Source organism: Chanodichthys erythropterus, chromosome 3, assembly GCF_024489055.1.
Source record: "Chanodichthys erythropterus isolate Z2021 chromosome 3, ASM2448905v1, whole genome shotgun sequence".
In the NCBI taxonomy this organism is placed as follows: Eukaryota; Metazoa; Chordata; class Actinopteri; order Cypriniformes; family Xenocyprididae; genus Chanodichthys; species Chanodichthys erythropterus.
In genome coordinates, this window is record NC_090223.1 from 16274283 (window position 1) to 16287196 (window position 12914).

General features: G+C 36.7%; 1 pseudogene; it reads right to left on the reverse strand.

The window, feature by feature from the left end:
* Window positions 1-494: 494 nt before the first annotated feature.
* On the reverse strand, window positions 495-3722 carry LOC137009005 (interferon-inducible GTPase 5-like; annotated as a pseudogene).
* Window positions 3723-12914: the final 9192 nt, after the last annotated feature.

The window sequence follows — 12914 nt, forward strand, 5'->3', positions numbered from 1 at the left end:
AAAATAGAAGTGGTGCTGGCGACTGTGGCATAACAAAGGTTCCTCTGCTCTCGAGGCATGTGTTATGTTCATCTCTCATTATCAATTGCTCCAGCTCCTCGTTCAGCTCCCACAACACTCGGTCCTACTCTGCTTCATACTACAGTAACGTTAATAATCTCATCCATGAACAGGATTTCTGTCCGAGTCCTATCCCTATTCTTTTGCACTGACTGTGAGGTGAAGACCACATGTCCCAGGATTCCACGCTCAAACTTGGCGTCATCAAGCTACGCCTTTGTTTTGAAATAGGTGCCCTCTAGCGGACGAAAAAATGACATACTGCATTTTTAAATAAAGCAACATGCAGCATAACATCAGTGTTGTTGTTGGTGTTCTGCAGCAGTATTTCATTCCTAATCCTCTCACTGACTCACACACAGAAGCTAATTTTGCAACCAAATCATGTTTTATTTTCATGTATTTAATTATTTAAATCACTGTATCCTGTGTTTTATATTTTCCAGAAAAACAAACAATCAAGATTCTTGTTTAGATCAGGTTCAAGCAATATTGCCTTTGGCTTTTACTCACTGGGTGAAAGTAAGTAGAAAGAAAGAAAGAAAGAAAGAAAGAAAGAAAGAAAGAAAGAAAGAAAGAAAGAAAGAAAGATAGAAAGAAGCTTTTTTAATCAAGTTTAATTTCAATTAAATCCAGTGTAAAGTATATTGTCATTGTTGTGTTTACATACAATATTGCCAAAGCATTATCACACAAAATAATGACAAGAAAAAGAAATATATATATATAAAAAAGAACAATATATTGGCAGCACAGCTGCATTACATTAAAACTTGAAAACTTGAGTTAACTCATTTCATTTGCAGAAATCAACTGCCTTAAATTGGCCAATTACCATTTAAGTTTAAAAACTAATATTTATAGTGTGCTAGTAATGTAAGCATATTATTACTGTGAGCTTATTTCATTTGAATCTACTAAAAAATCTTAAAGTAAAGTTAACCAAATTAGGCAAAAACATCAATTTTACTAAAATCTTTTGAAGATAACTGCAAACTAACCACAGCACACATGCATGTGCAACAGGAATTAAGAGATTTTCATTGCATCCGCAACTACACAGTTACTGCCTTTAAATAAAGAAACATGCAGCAAAACATCAGCTCATCACTGACTAAAGCACAGGATCTACTCTTCAGCACAATGGTGACCCACAAAACTCAATAGAAACCCTTTAAATCCCAACAAGATCTCTACTATAGCATTATGTGCAAAAAACATGTAAACCTGTTTTTTTGTTTGTTTGTTTAAACCTGTTTAAACTAACAGTAATACGTTTCCATCAAGTCTTGCATATAAATGATTTGTTTGCATTTGTATATTAAAAGATAGCTGCTAAATGATCATAACATATCATAAATAGATATTTGAGTTTTGTTTATTCTTTTAACACCCCAATAGCAGTTAGAAATAGACAATTAGGTCTGTGACTCTGTTTACACTTCAGTCTGCACTATATCCAAAAGCACATTTCTGGCATCCTTTGCTATGTCATCCAGAGCTCTCTGCAGCATTGTTGAGACTGTCCAATAGGACATTCCTCCTGCCAACACAGAGCCAATAATGGGTATGAAACTCACAGCATACTCAACTGCATCTTCAGCCAGAGCCAGTGCCCAGCAAGGTTAACACTGAAGCTGGGTTTATTCCACCATGCAGTAGTGACTTCATCAAACTCTTTAAATGCTCTACGCTCTTCCCAGATCTTTCACAGAGTTTCTGCAAGGATTTATCATCAAGACCAAAAACATGGAAATACCTTTCTGTCTCTTTTAGTATAATGGCTAAATCCACAGCAATTGAAAGTCCAGGAAGAGGAACCGCAGCCACACATGCAGACAGAAAGGCTACTCTTGGAATATTTTTCTCTTGAGCTTTCTTCTTTTTCTCATTAATCTCCAGCGTGATATTTGGCAAAGCTGATAGCAGCACATCCCTCTTATGCTGTGGAAGATCTTGCTCTATCTTCTCTTCCATCAGATTGAAATCATACTTTTCCAACTCCCAGGAAGAGATGAGTAAAACAACAGGATCCTTCACATCAATCTTTCTCAGCCCTATAAATCAGCAAAAAAGAAATGAATAACATTTTAATTGATAGAAGACTATTACTTATAAAATATATTATTATTTGAAATATATACTTCTTATATTTATGTGCGAGAAAAAAGTTGATAAAAGATGACAGAGCAGTGATTGCAGTTTTTTGTAATGCCAAGCACTGCATTGACCAACCATTTTTACAGTCCTCTCTGATGGAATGAAGTGTATTTTTCTCATCAAATTTGTTCTTCATCTTCCTCTTCTCAGCAGTAATGCTAAAGTCAATCTTAGAACGAACAAAATAAAAGTTTTTCCCCATTCCTATGATCTCTTTGGCCAGATGTTCGTGGCATTCCTTGAATCGATCTGAAGCAATGATAATGAATACATCATAGCGTTTAATGTTAACCAGTTCAAGGTATTTTTGGGCTTGGAACTTTGGTGTTCCAATGCCAGGAAGATCCCACAATTTTACATTTTTGTATTTTGGGTGAAGATAAACCTCAGGTTCCATAGTGGTCTCCACTACACCAGTTTTGGCAGAGCCCTCCTCATCATCTCCTAAACCCCGGAAAGCATTGACAAATGAGGACTTTCCAGAACCAGTCTCCTCTGTAACACCAATGTTAAGTTCTTCAAGTTCTTGCTTTTCAAGGTATTTTTTAATCGTGTTTATGGCTGATGGGAGATCCTGAGTATCTATGGATTCTTTTATATCTTCCAGGAGCTTTGCAGGTGAATTTTCTGCTGGCAAAATTGTAGCCATCTAAAAAAAAAAAATGAATAAAACATGTAAACAGTGTTATAAAAATGCCTTGAGCACTGTTATAAAAATATAAAAGACTAACATCCTTAAAATTAAATAAATCAATTTATGAAAGTACAGGTTTTTGATTTCATTGTCTTAAGGTTGTATATCATTGTATTTAACTAAAATGTAAACACAAGTTATCAAAAAATACAATTTAAAAATCTTACCTTTATGCTTCAGAACCAACAAAGCAAGAAGAATTAAAGCCAGATGCAAGTGCTGTTGTTCCCAATACAAAATGATATATCACGATCAAATGATCAGAACTGTTTTGCAGCTAAAGCCAGTCTATTTGATGTAAATACTTTATGTTAAGTGTAGACTAGGCATATGATTAAATATCATACATTAATACATTAATAACAGTATGAACCCTACTTGATTCGTCAGACATTTTCAATCATTACCCTTATGGAAGAAAGCATCTGGCAAATACATTTCACATTGCAGAACTTTACATGAATTATAAATGTAATAATGTGTATGAGAATAGAACGCAGACTGTATTTGATCAGATGTTGCTAAGTTCTATTTCAGTTTAAAACAAGAATGATGTTGCTGTCAAGAGTTTATCAGAATTCTAAACATATGAATGATCAATTAAACATTCTCAAACAATTATAAAAATTATAATTAACAATTATACACTCTCATGGAGAGAGGTGTAAATCTTTCTTACCAAATTCTTCTGAGTAAGTGACAGCAAGCTGGCACCGATAGCATCTGATCTGAAAGTAAAGCCTGTGATTCTGTAGACCCACATTTATAAGAAATGGGCTGGATGACATAAAAATTGCATTACTTTCTGTTATGACCTGTTATGCGTTGATAAGCACAACTGTCTACTTGTAATAAATCTCATTTATCTTAAAAATGATCTTATAAGAAGGATAGTCAGTCCTTGGAAGGACTGCATGATAGCAGTTTATTTATTGGTAGTACTAAAGTAACGTTCCTCATCTTTGGAACTTCAGGAATGATGCACTTAAGTTACAAGGATCTATATGATTGTTTCTGCATTGCTCTGCATGTTATGTTGTTAAACAACAATTAAGATTAGCTAATATGATTTTAAAACCATGATTTGTGACATTATATGACTACCCAACCCCAAACTGTTATGCACTTCACACTGTAAAAACATAAAAATCATTCACTCAGTGAAAACTTTTTGAGTTATCTTTTTGCACTGACTCATTTAAGTTGTATTTACGTAGAATATTAAGAATGTTCAACTTGCCAAATTTAATGTTATTTGGATTTATAAAGTTTAGTTGGATTCACTTTTTGTAAGCAAGGTGAACTTACTTTTTAAGTTAAGATCTGTTTTTAGCCACTGAAAACTTACTTAACTTTTTGAGTTATCTTTTTACATTGACTAGTGAAGTTAAGTTGAATTTACTCTGATTTTTAAGTATTTTCAATTTGACAAAATTCAGTTATTTTGAACATAAAATTTATTTGGAACAACTTTAAGAAAGTAAGCCCGGTTTCGCAGACGGGGCTTAGCCTAAAGGCTGATTTACACTCTTGCTTTGGACTTACGCCGGAGCCTCTGCCCCGTAGGCTATGCATCTGTTTTCATTTATACTTCTACGTCATTGTGCGCGTCACGTGCATGCAGACCACTAGTAGGCAGTGTCTGCGGTAATGTTGAGTATCAAGGCAAAAGCTGAAGAAGAAGCAGCTCGTCATGTACGATGTCAGAGAAGCCTACAAATAGAAATGGCAGAGAAGCGGCAAATAGGTAATGACTTTTGTTGCAGTTTGACTGCATGTGTCCCCTGAAACAGAGCGTTTATCATTCCTATGGAAGTTGAAAGCGCTCGCTCTTCTCCGATTGCTCCGCGCCAGTTTTTTGACCAGAGGGATGGGATCTAGCAGACGAATCACAGCGCTTGCGGTCTGCATAGAATTGACACGTTGTTACATTTTTGAAGAGGTGTACGTCAGTCTACGTCATATGGCTATGCGTGGTAGAAACACAACATGTTCTCCAACCAATACGACCATATAGGTCGTTTGTCACTTCCCTGAAATATGACTCATAGGAGCGTTTACTAAAGTGGCGATAACATATTTGATAACAATGGCACTAACATATTTTAAGATGTATCAGTACAAATTTCTTTCAGTGAAAACTGCTAAAAAAAACGCATTTTAGTCCAGGACAGCTTAAGCCTTGTCTGTCACGCCGGGGGTAAATCTTTTTACATTGACTGAGTTAAGTTGAATTTACTCAGATTTTTAAGTATTTTCAACTTAACAAATTAAGTTATTTTGAACTTATATAGTTTATGCTGCGTTCAAGGCAGGTTTTTGAGCCCGTAAGTCACCACTTCCAACCACGACTCACAACATTGTAGCGTTCCAGGCAAGTCACGCCAAACTGCCTGAGCGCAAGGAATTGTGGTATTTAGATGTTATATTACTATTAATTTGATTGCAACGTTATATTGTCCTAAAGTCTATATTCTCACCATGTACCACTTGCATAAACACCACATCTGTAGGAGCTGCCATTGTTGTTTCGCGGGCTATGTGACAACAAAGCACAGAACTGGAAGTACATCGATCTAGTACGAGTTCACGGGTGGGAAGTCACGGGTTTGACTGCCATTCCAGTGCACTTTTTTACAGGTAGAAGGTTGCAAAAACACAGGTTGCCTAGAATTAGTTGGAATAACTTTAAGAAAGTAAAGTGAACTTACTTTTTTAAGTTTCATGTTCATTTAACCCAGTTTGACTTATTTTCTTAGTTAAACCAAATAAATAATTATTTTATTTCAGTTGTTCTTATGTCAGTTGTAAATATTTGTTTTATTTCAATGTTTCAACCGGTTACGGTTGAGATTTTTTTCATTCAAATTCATTTTTACTGCAAAAAATAATTGATCTGATGTCAGCCACTGAAATATCAACTGTATGCAATTTAATTAAATCTCTCAAGATCTGAGCAGAGGATGATTAAAAAATTCCAAAAACAGCTTTACAGCTTCATTTATTTATATATGACAATAATAACTGTATTTGAAGTCACCATTTTTGTGAACAGCGTTTCCTTTAGTTGTGCTCTTGATCCTTGAATTTTTCAAATTAACTTTTTATTTGGCTGCTTTAACACTGTGTTTAAAAAAGAAAATATCATATTTGTTGTGGTAAAGAAAGCCAGAAATGTGATATGATGATTTTTTGCAACTTGATTTAAGCATCATAAAGTGGTTTGTGTCACTGATCACATCTGAAACTTTATCACTGATTGTTAGGGATTGTTATTGCTCCAGCAATGTCATGGCAACCTGATCATTGGAAGAATAACAATTAATAAATAAATAATACAATTTTTTAAATTATAGTTTCATTCAGAAACACACTGACATCAATATTCAGCGTATGAATCTCAACAATGGTGACAATCAACAAAAAGCTTCATGCTGCCGTGCAATCTGGGTGCACCAATCAAAACTCATCCAGGGCTCCCAGCATGCATTGTGGCATGAATTAAAGTGTTTTTCACCTTTGTTGAGGTTTGTATGGTGAGTGTTGATGTCAAAGTTTGTCTAAATGCCCAAATTGAAATTATTGCCCGAAAGATGTTTACAATATTCTCAGTTTGTGTCAATGTTAATACATAGTGCTCTTTCTCTCACAGCTAAGTTTTATAAAAAATAAAATATTATAGCGCATAGAATCTTTATAATTCTTTTGAAATTGTCTTTTAATTTTGCACCTGCATTTATATTCATGCAGGGAGTTCAAAAGCACGGAAGAAAAAATCTAAAGAGTGGGTGGTAAAGAGTCTGCTTTACTGTCAGTGGCAGACACCCGACAGTGAGGCTAGCTTACTGCAGCTGCTAGTTCCCCACTCCTTGCGGCGACAAGTCCTACAGCTCATGCATTGTTCAGTGGGGGCAGGGGATTTTGGAGTGTCAAAGACCCTGTTGAGATTGAGAAGCCGTTCTATTGGGCAGGATGCCTGCTGGAAAGTGAACTCTATGTCCACTGCCGCAAAGCATTCATGGCCAAGAAGGGACCCACGTGGCGACCCCATGCTCTGCTGCAACAGTACCAGGTTGGGGCTCGCATGGAGCACATGGGGGTCAAAATCCTGGGCCCCTTCCCAGTCTCAGGGGCTGGGAAATGTTACATCCTAATCGCCATGGACTACTACACTAAGTCGCCAGAGGCATATGCAATACCCAACCAGAGTGTGGCCACCATGGCAGATAAGTTGGTGGAGGAGGTGTTCTGCCGATTCGGAGCCCCAGATGAGATCCACAGTGATCTGTGACATAATTTCGAACCCGAAGTGTTCCAAGAAGTGTGCCAATGCAAAGCGAAGGATTGGTGGAATGCTTCAACCATACCCTGACCACCCAAATAACCATCATAACCAGTGAGCACCAGTGCAACTGGGACAGGCACATACCCTTGGTTCTCTGGGCCTACCGGACAGCAGTTCAAGAGTGTACGAGGTGCACGCCGGCTACGCTCATGTTTGGCCGGAACCTATGAGCACCGGTAGAATTAGTCTTAGACTCCCCACCTGAACTAGAGATCCCTGGGGGGCCGGGGTTGGAGTATTTGCAAAAGCTGCAGAACAGACTCCACGTAGTACACGAGGGAGCCCGGGCAGGGAGCTGCATCAGCCAGACAGAAGTGGGCTTACAATGTCCACAGTAATGACAGAGACTTTGCTTCTGGGGACAAGGTTTGGGTTTACTCCCCAAAAAGAAAAAAGGGCTACTCTCCGAAGCTTTATAGTTACTGGCATGGCCCATGTGAAGTACTGGCCAAGATATCTGATGTTGTGTACCGGGTCAAGATGGGAGGGCAACGGCGGTGAATGGTGGTGCTCCATCATGATCGACTTGCCCCATATCATTCCATGGTCGTGGAGCAATCGGAAGAGATTCCAGAGGAGGAGACACCACAGGCAAGCACAATGCCACTGTAACGGGGAAAAGAAAATCGTAATGAATTGTGCCAAAATGTTTGTTTATCTTGTACAATAATTCTAAAATATTAATTGAATAGAATGAATTAAGTACCTGAAAGAAGGGCATATGGGGACACCTACAGGTAACTAGGGTAATCTATCAGTGAAGTCGGCCATTTTCTCCTCAGTCGCATTAAGCTTTTGAGGAGAATGTTATGTGACCGGATGGACTATATTTCACGTCTGTATGGTGTCATTTCATTTATTCCAGTCCAGTAAAAACGTGTGAGCTCAGCCTCTGTGTGCGTGTGATCCTTTCTGGGAGGGTTGAAACAAATGAAAGAACCAGAAGAGGGGGTTACACCATGTTGATTGTTTTTGCTGATTGTCACATGCTGATTCTTGATGTCAGTGTGTGTCTGAATGATACCATAGTTCAAAACTTACTGTCCAGCATGTTTTTATTTTTAAGTGCTTCAAATGCTTTGATTGCTGTGACACTGCTGGAGCAAATGCTGCAGTATCACAAGATCAGTATAGACATTTTATAGGCACTAATAACACTAAACCTTAACAATCAGTGACACAAACTACTTTATGATGCTTTTATCGTTAACAAGTTTTTTTTTTCAAGTGGTTATTGAAAAAACAAAAAACTTAAGTCACTGAAATAAAGCCAAAAAATATATATTAAATCTGTGTTCACAAAACTTCTGGGTATTGGAGGTTGTAGACTGTTGAGTTTTTGCTTCAAAATTATGTAAAAATTATCATTCCTACTCCTTCATATAAAACAATAGAGAGATTTAAATTTTCTAAAACATCTTTGGTCAAGAAACACAGTATGCGTGGAGGCTTGAATAATCATGAATAATGGGTGGTTCTCACCTGAGAAGACAAAATAATCACATAATAATGACCTGAAATGACTTGCATAATAATGAGCTCTTTCAGTCAGGTAGGCTGTGAAAAAACCCTCTGTTGATCATGTCTCAAGCTCATCATAATGTAAATCAAACATACAGAAAAAACAGCAATACTGTGAAATATTATTACAATTTAAAATAATGGTATTCTATTATTAAAATATAATGCATTTCTATGATACAAAGTGTCTGAACAGTTATGTTACCTCTATGGCATTTTATATAGGCTTTTAGCTTAAAAGCATGCACATTTGGAGAAATATTGATGGATTCTCATGTTTATGTAAATTTTCTATACAGAGGAGTAATATTTATTCAGGATTTATAGTCATTACTATGAGTGCTGGATACTGTGTTTTGAATTCATGCTTGCAGCCAGAGGGCGCTCTGTACACCTTTAGTCCACAAATGCCTGAGCACTAAAGAAGAATAGGCAATCCAGGAAATAAATGAACTAACAGAGGCCAGAGATCGCTAACTATGGCTATTCAAAACACTTTTCAAGACAATAAATACACGATTGAGACAATGAATGCATGTATTGACTGAATTTGCGTCTGAATAGCACTGGCTCCGTGGGCGTGGCCGCATTAGCGGATAATGAGCTGAATCAAGGAGTTCTGACATGGCTCTCTTTTCATACAGATTACATAAACACAGAATGTTTGTTTTCGATTTGACTTGCACGATTTAAAACCTGACATTTCAACGTTTCTTTAGACACAAGTCTAATTTTTTTGTGATTAGTATTCACTAAGTTACAGTTCATTTTCTGAGAACTATCAGATTGGACTTCGTTCAGAGGGAGACGAGAGATCACGCATCATGTTACTTTTCTTTATTTTACAAAAAGCACAACATTTTGTTTTTACTCTGAGTGTACACAAATAAAAGAAGATATTCCACAGATTGAAATGGTGTATAGCTCTTAATTGTATGTGCAACATTGATGGAGTATTTTGAGTCTCTTTCACACTGGTTAGAAAAAAAAAACGCGGTGATCACGCCGGCGTGACCGCCGACCCGAGGGAGTTAAAGCAGCAAAAAAAGTTATTCAAAAAATTCAAGGATCAAGAGCACAACTAAAGGAAACGGAAACTTCAAAAATAATTATTTTAAATTATAAACAAACAAACAAACAAACAAACAAACAAACAAACAAATAAAGCTGTTTTGGAGTTGTTTAATCATCCTCTGCTGATGTCTTGAGATCTTTAATTGTTTGCAGTTGATTGTTTAAGTGGCTGACATCAGATCAATTATTATTTGCAATAGAAATGAATTTTAATAATTGTGTAAATATACCCTTTGACACGGAGACATCGGGAATCAGCATATGAACCTCAACAATGGTGATAATCAACAAAAAGCTGAAACTGATACAATGCATGCTGGGTATCGCCATAGTACAAAACTCCCATCATGCACTGACTGCAGTATGAATAATTATTGTCACCACTGTTGAGGATTGTATGAGAAATGTTCATGTTTAAGCCTTAGTGGTAATAGTCGTTCATTTTCAGCACTGAAATATTACAGTGGCATTTGTTTAATTTTTTTTTTTTTTTGTAATTCTGTAAAACCTGAACCATGGCCAATAAACTGAATAAAAAAGATCTTGTTCATTCAAATGGCTTACAAGCAGAATATGTCAGCTGAACTGTTCCTTCAATCTTTTCTTTCCCCAATGTGCAAAAGTTTGCTGTGAAATGCTTATTCCAAATGCTTAAAAGCAAGTTATTCTAATAAAATTAATGAGTCAAGAGGCCAACTAAAACAAACACTGACCACCATGATGGGGGAATCATTTTTGAGCATTAAAACATCAACATCTAAACCTCTGTTAATTTTCAAAAAGAGCTTATGTAGATGTGTGACAGAAATAAAGTCAATCTGGTTACTAATAAATTAAGCTGGTAATGCTGTTTGTGGAGTTGTTTAATCCTCCTCTGCTAAGATCTTCAGAGAATTTCCCCCAGTTTCTAGTCTAGCTAGTCCTAGACTAAAATGCATGTTTGAGCTGTTTTAACTGAAAGCAACTTGTACTGACACGTCTTAAAATTCTTGCTGATTCTTGATGTTTTTGTGAGTCTAAAAGACACAGCTGAATATGGAGTTTCTTTTGTGTCTTTTTTATTCAAACAAACATATTGTGTTTGAGAGTAAAACTAATCATTTTGTAATTAAAAAATATATATATTGCAAAAAAAGTCTTCTTAAGGTTCAAAAATAAAGAAGTTGATAACAGAATTATTTGCAGTGCGTGTAAATCTTTAAAAACCTTTATTTTTCCTTGTGCACTTCGAGAACTTTTCATCCCAAACCAACACATTTTGCTCTCTTTTCTGCTGTCTTTTTTGCGGGTCAAAATATTTTGCTTGCGAGGTGAATAGGTTTGCAAGCTGAAAAGTTTTGCAAGTTGAAAAGTTTTGCGAATTGAAAAGTTTTGTTTGCACGTGAAGCTGTAGCTCAGTGGGCGGTCTCTACCAACCAGGATGAAAGGCATTTTTCTATTGGTCACCCTCGATTGAAGTGACAAGTTGGCCACGCCCACTACGGTTTCCCGCCGCTGCTGCTGCCACCGAGAAGATAGAGAAGTGAGAATGGCGAGCAACAGGTCGTTTACTGTGTAAGATAACTAATTTAATATCATAAACGCAGTGACAAGTGAACTGAATGATTCTCTCTTCTTATGCTGTCCCATTTAAATACTTAACGTTGGCTAGACCAGTCTGTAGTTAGTGTTACCGTTGACTAGATTTTATTAACGTTAGCCAACACTAGCAGCCAGAGCCACCTTTAGTAACGTTTGCCGTGTGGTCGATGTCCAGTGTTGCTAGCTGAGCTGACATTCATAATCACATTTGGATTTTCTCAGCGTAAAGGTTGAGAGGCACTATTTTCGATGTTCGTAGAGTTGGGCCTAGGTTCTGGGGTAAAAATATCCGCTTGATAACTCGTGACGTAAGGAACGCCGTTTCTGGGTCCAAGCCCCGGCTAGTTTGATTTGAGAATGCCATCTCCGCGGCCGTTTATGAGCGCTATTTATTCATAATAAACATTTATCATTTTAAAGTTACACGTTTAAAATACTTAGTCTACACAACAGTCTCCATGGTCACAGCGTCACAGACATTAATATTTTAACGATTTATAAAAGATGAATCACTGTCTGGCCATCTGGGATTTTGGTATGGAGGTAAAGGTTATGATTATATATATATATTTTTTGTAGTATTACACCACATTATGTCTGTATATTAGCACCGTTTGTTGTTTTCTTACGTCACGAGTTAACAAGCGGATATTTTTACCCCAGACCAAACTATACGAATTGTAGATCCTGCAATAAAAATAAAGGTATGAGTGACAGGTGCACCAACACCTCACAGCACCAGTAACTGAACCCTACCTAGAGTGGTTTTCCTCAGTGTTAGTGATGTCTGCACAGAGGCAACATCAGACAGCTGCTCGAAGATCTCGTCTTTGTACTCAAAGTAGTAAAAAATACTTAAAATTAAGATTACACCAGAATGAGCTGCTTTTCTAACAAACACAATAATGATGATAAATGCTGACAAAAACTTATTACTTTTCATTTTACTACTTTAATAAAACAAGGAAAATGTAATGTTTAGTTATATGACAGCTGTGCATGAACACAGCTGATGTGAATTCATGCATTAATTCATTGCTTAATATATACATTTACTGATAATAGCATAATAAATAAGTAAAGAATTAATAAAAGTAATAATGACAAATAAATGCATATACAAGTCAACAACACACAAAACAAAGCTTTATTCAAATGTATTGATCTAACAATCAGGTATTTACAGTCCTGTTGTCATCTGAACACAGCTGTGCCAATTCTGCAGCTTTATTCTGATGAAGCAGCTGATGAACACCTTCATCATCATGTCCCTCACTGCTGAAGATGAAGATGATGATGATGGACCCCATAACCCCTCAACTTTGAAGCAGGAGTGGGAGAAGTTGTGCGGGACAATCTGCTGCTGCAAACATTCATGTGCGCTCAATCAGCAGATTAAAACATTTTACAATTAATTCATGTCAGCATTCTGTTTCTGGCATATGGCATTTCATATTTTTACCATTACTTGCTAATTTT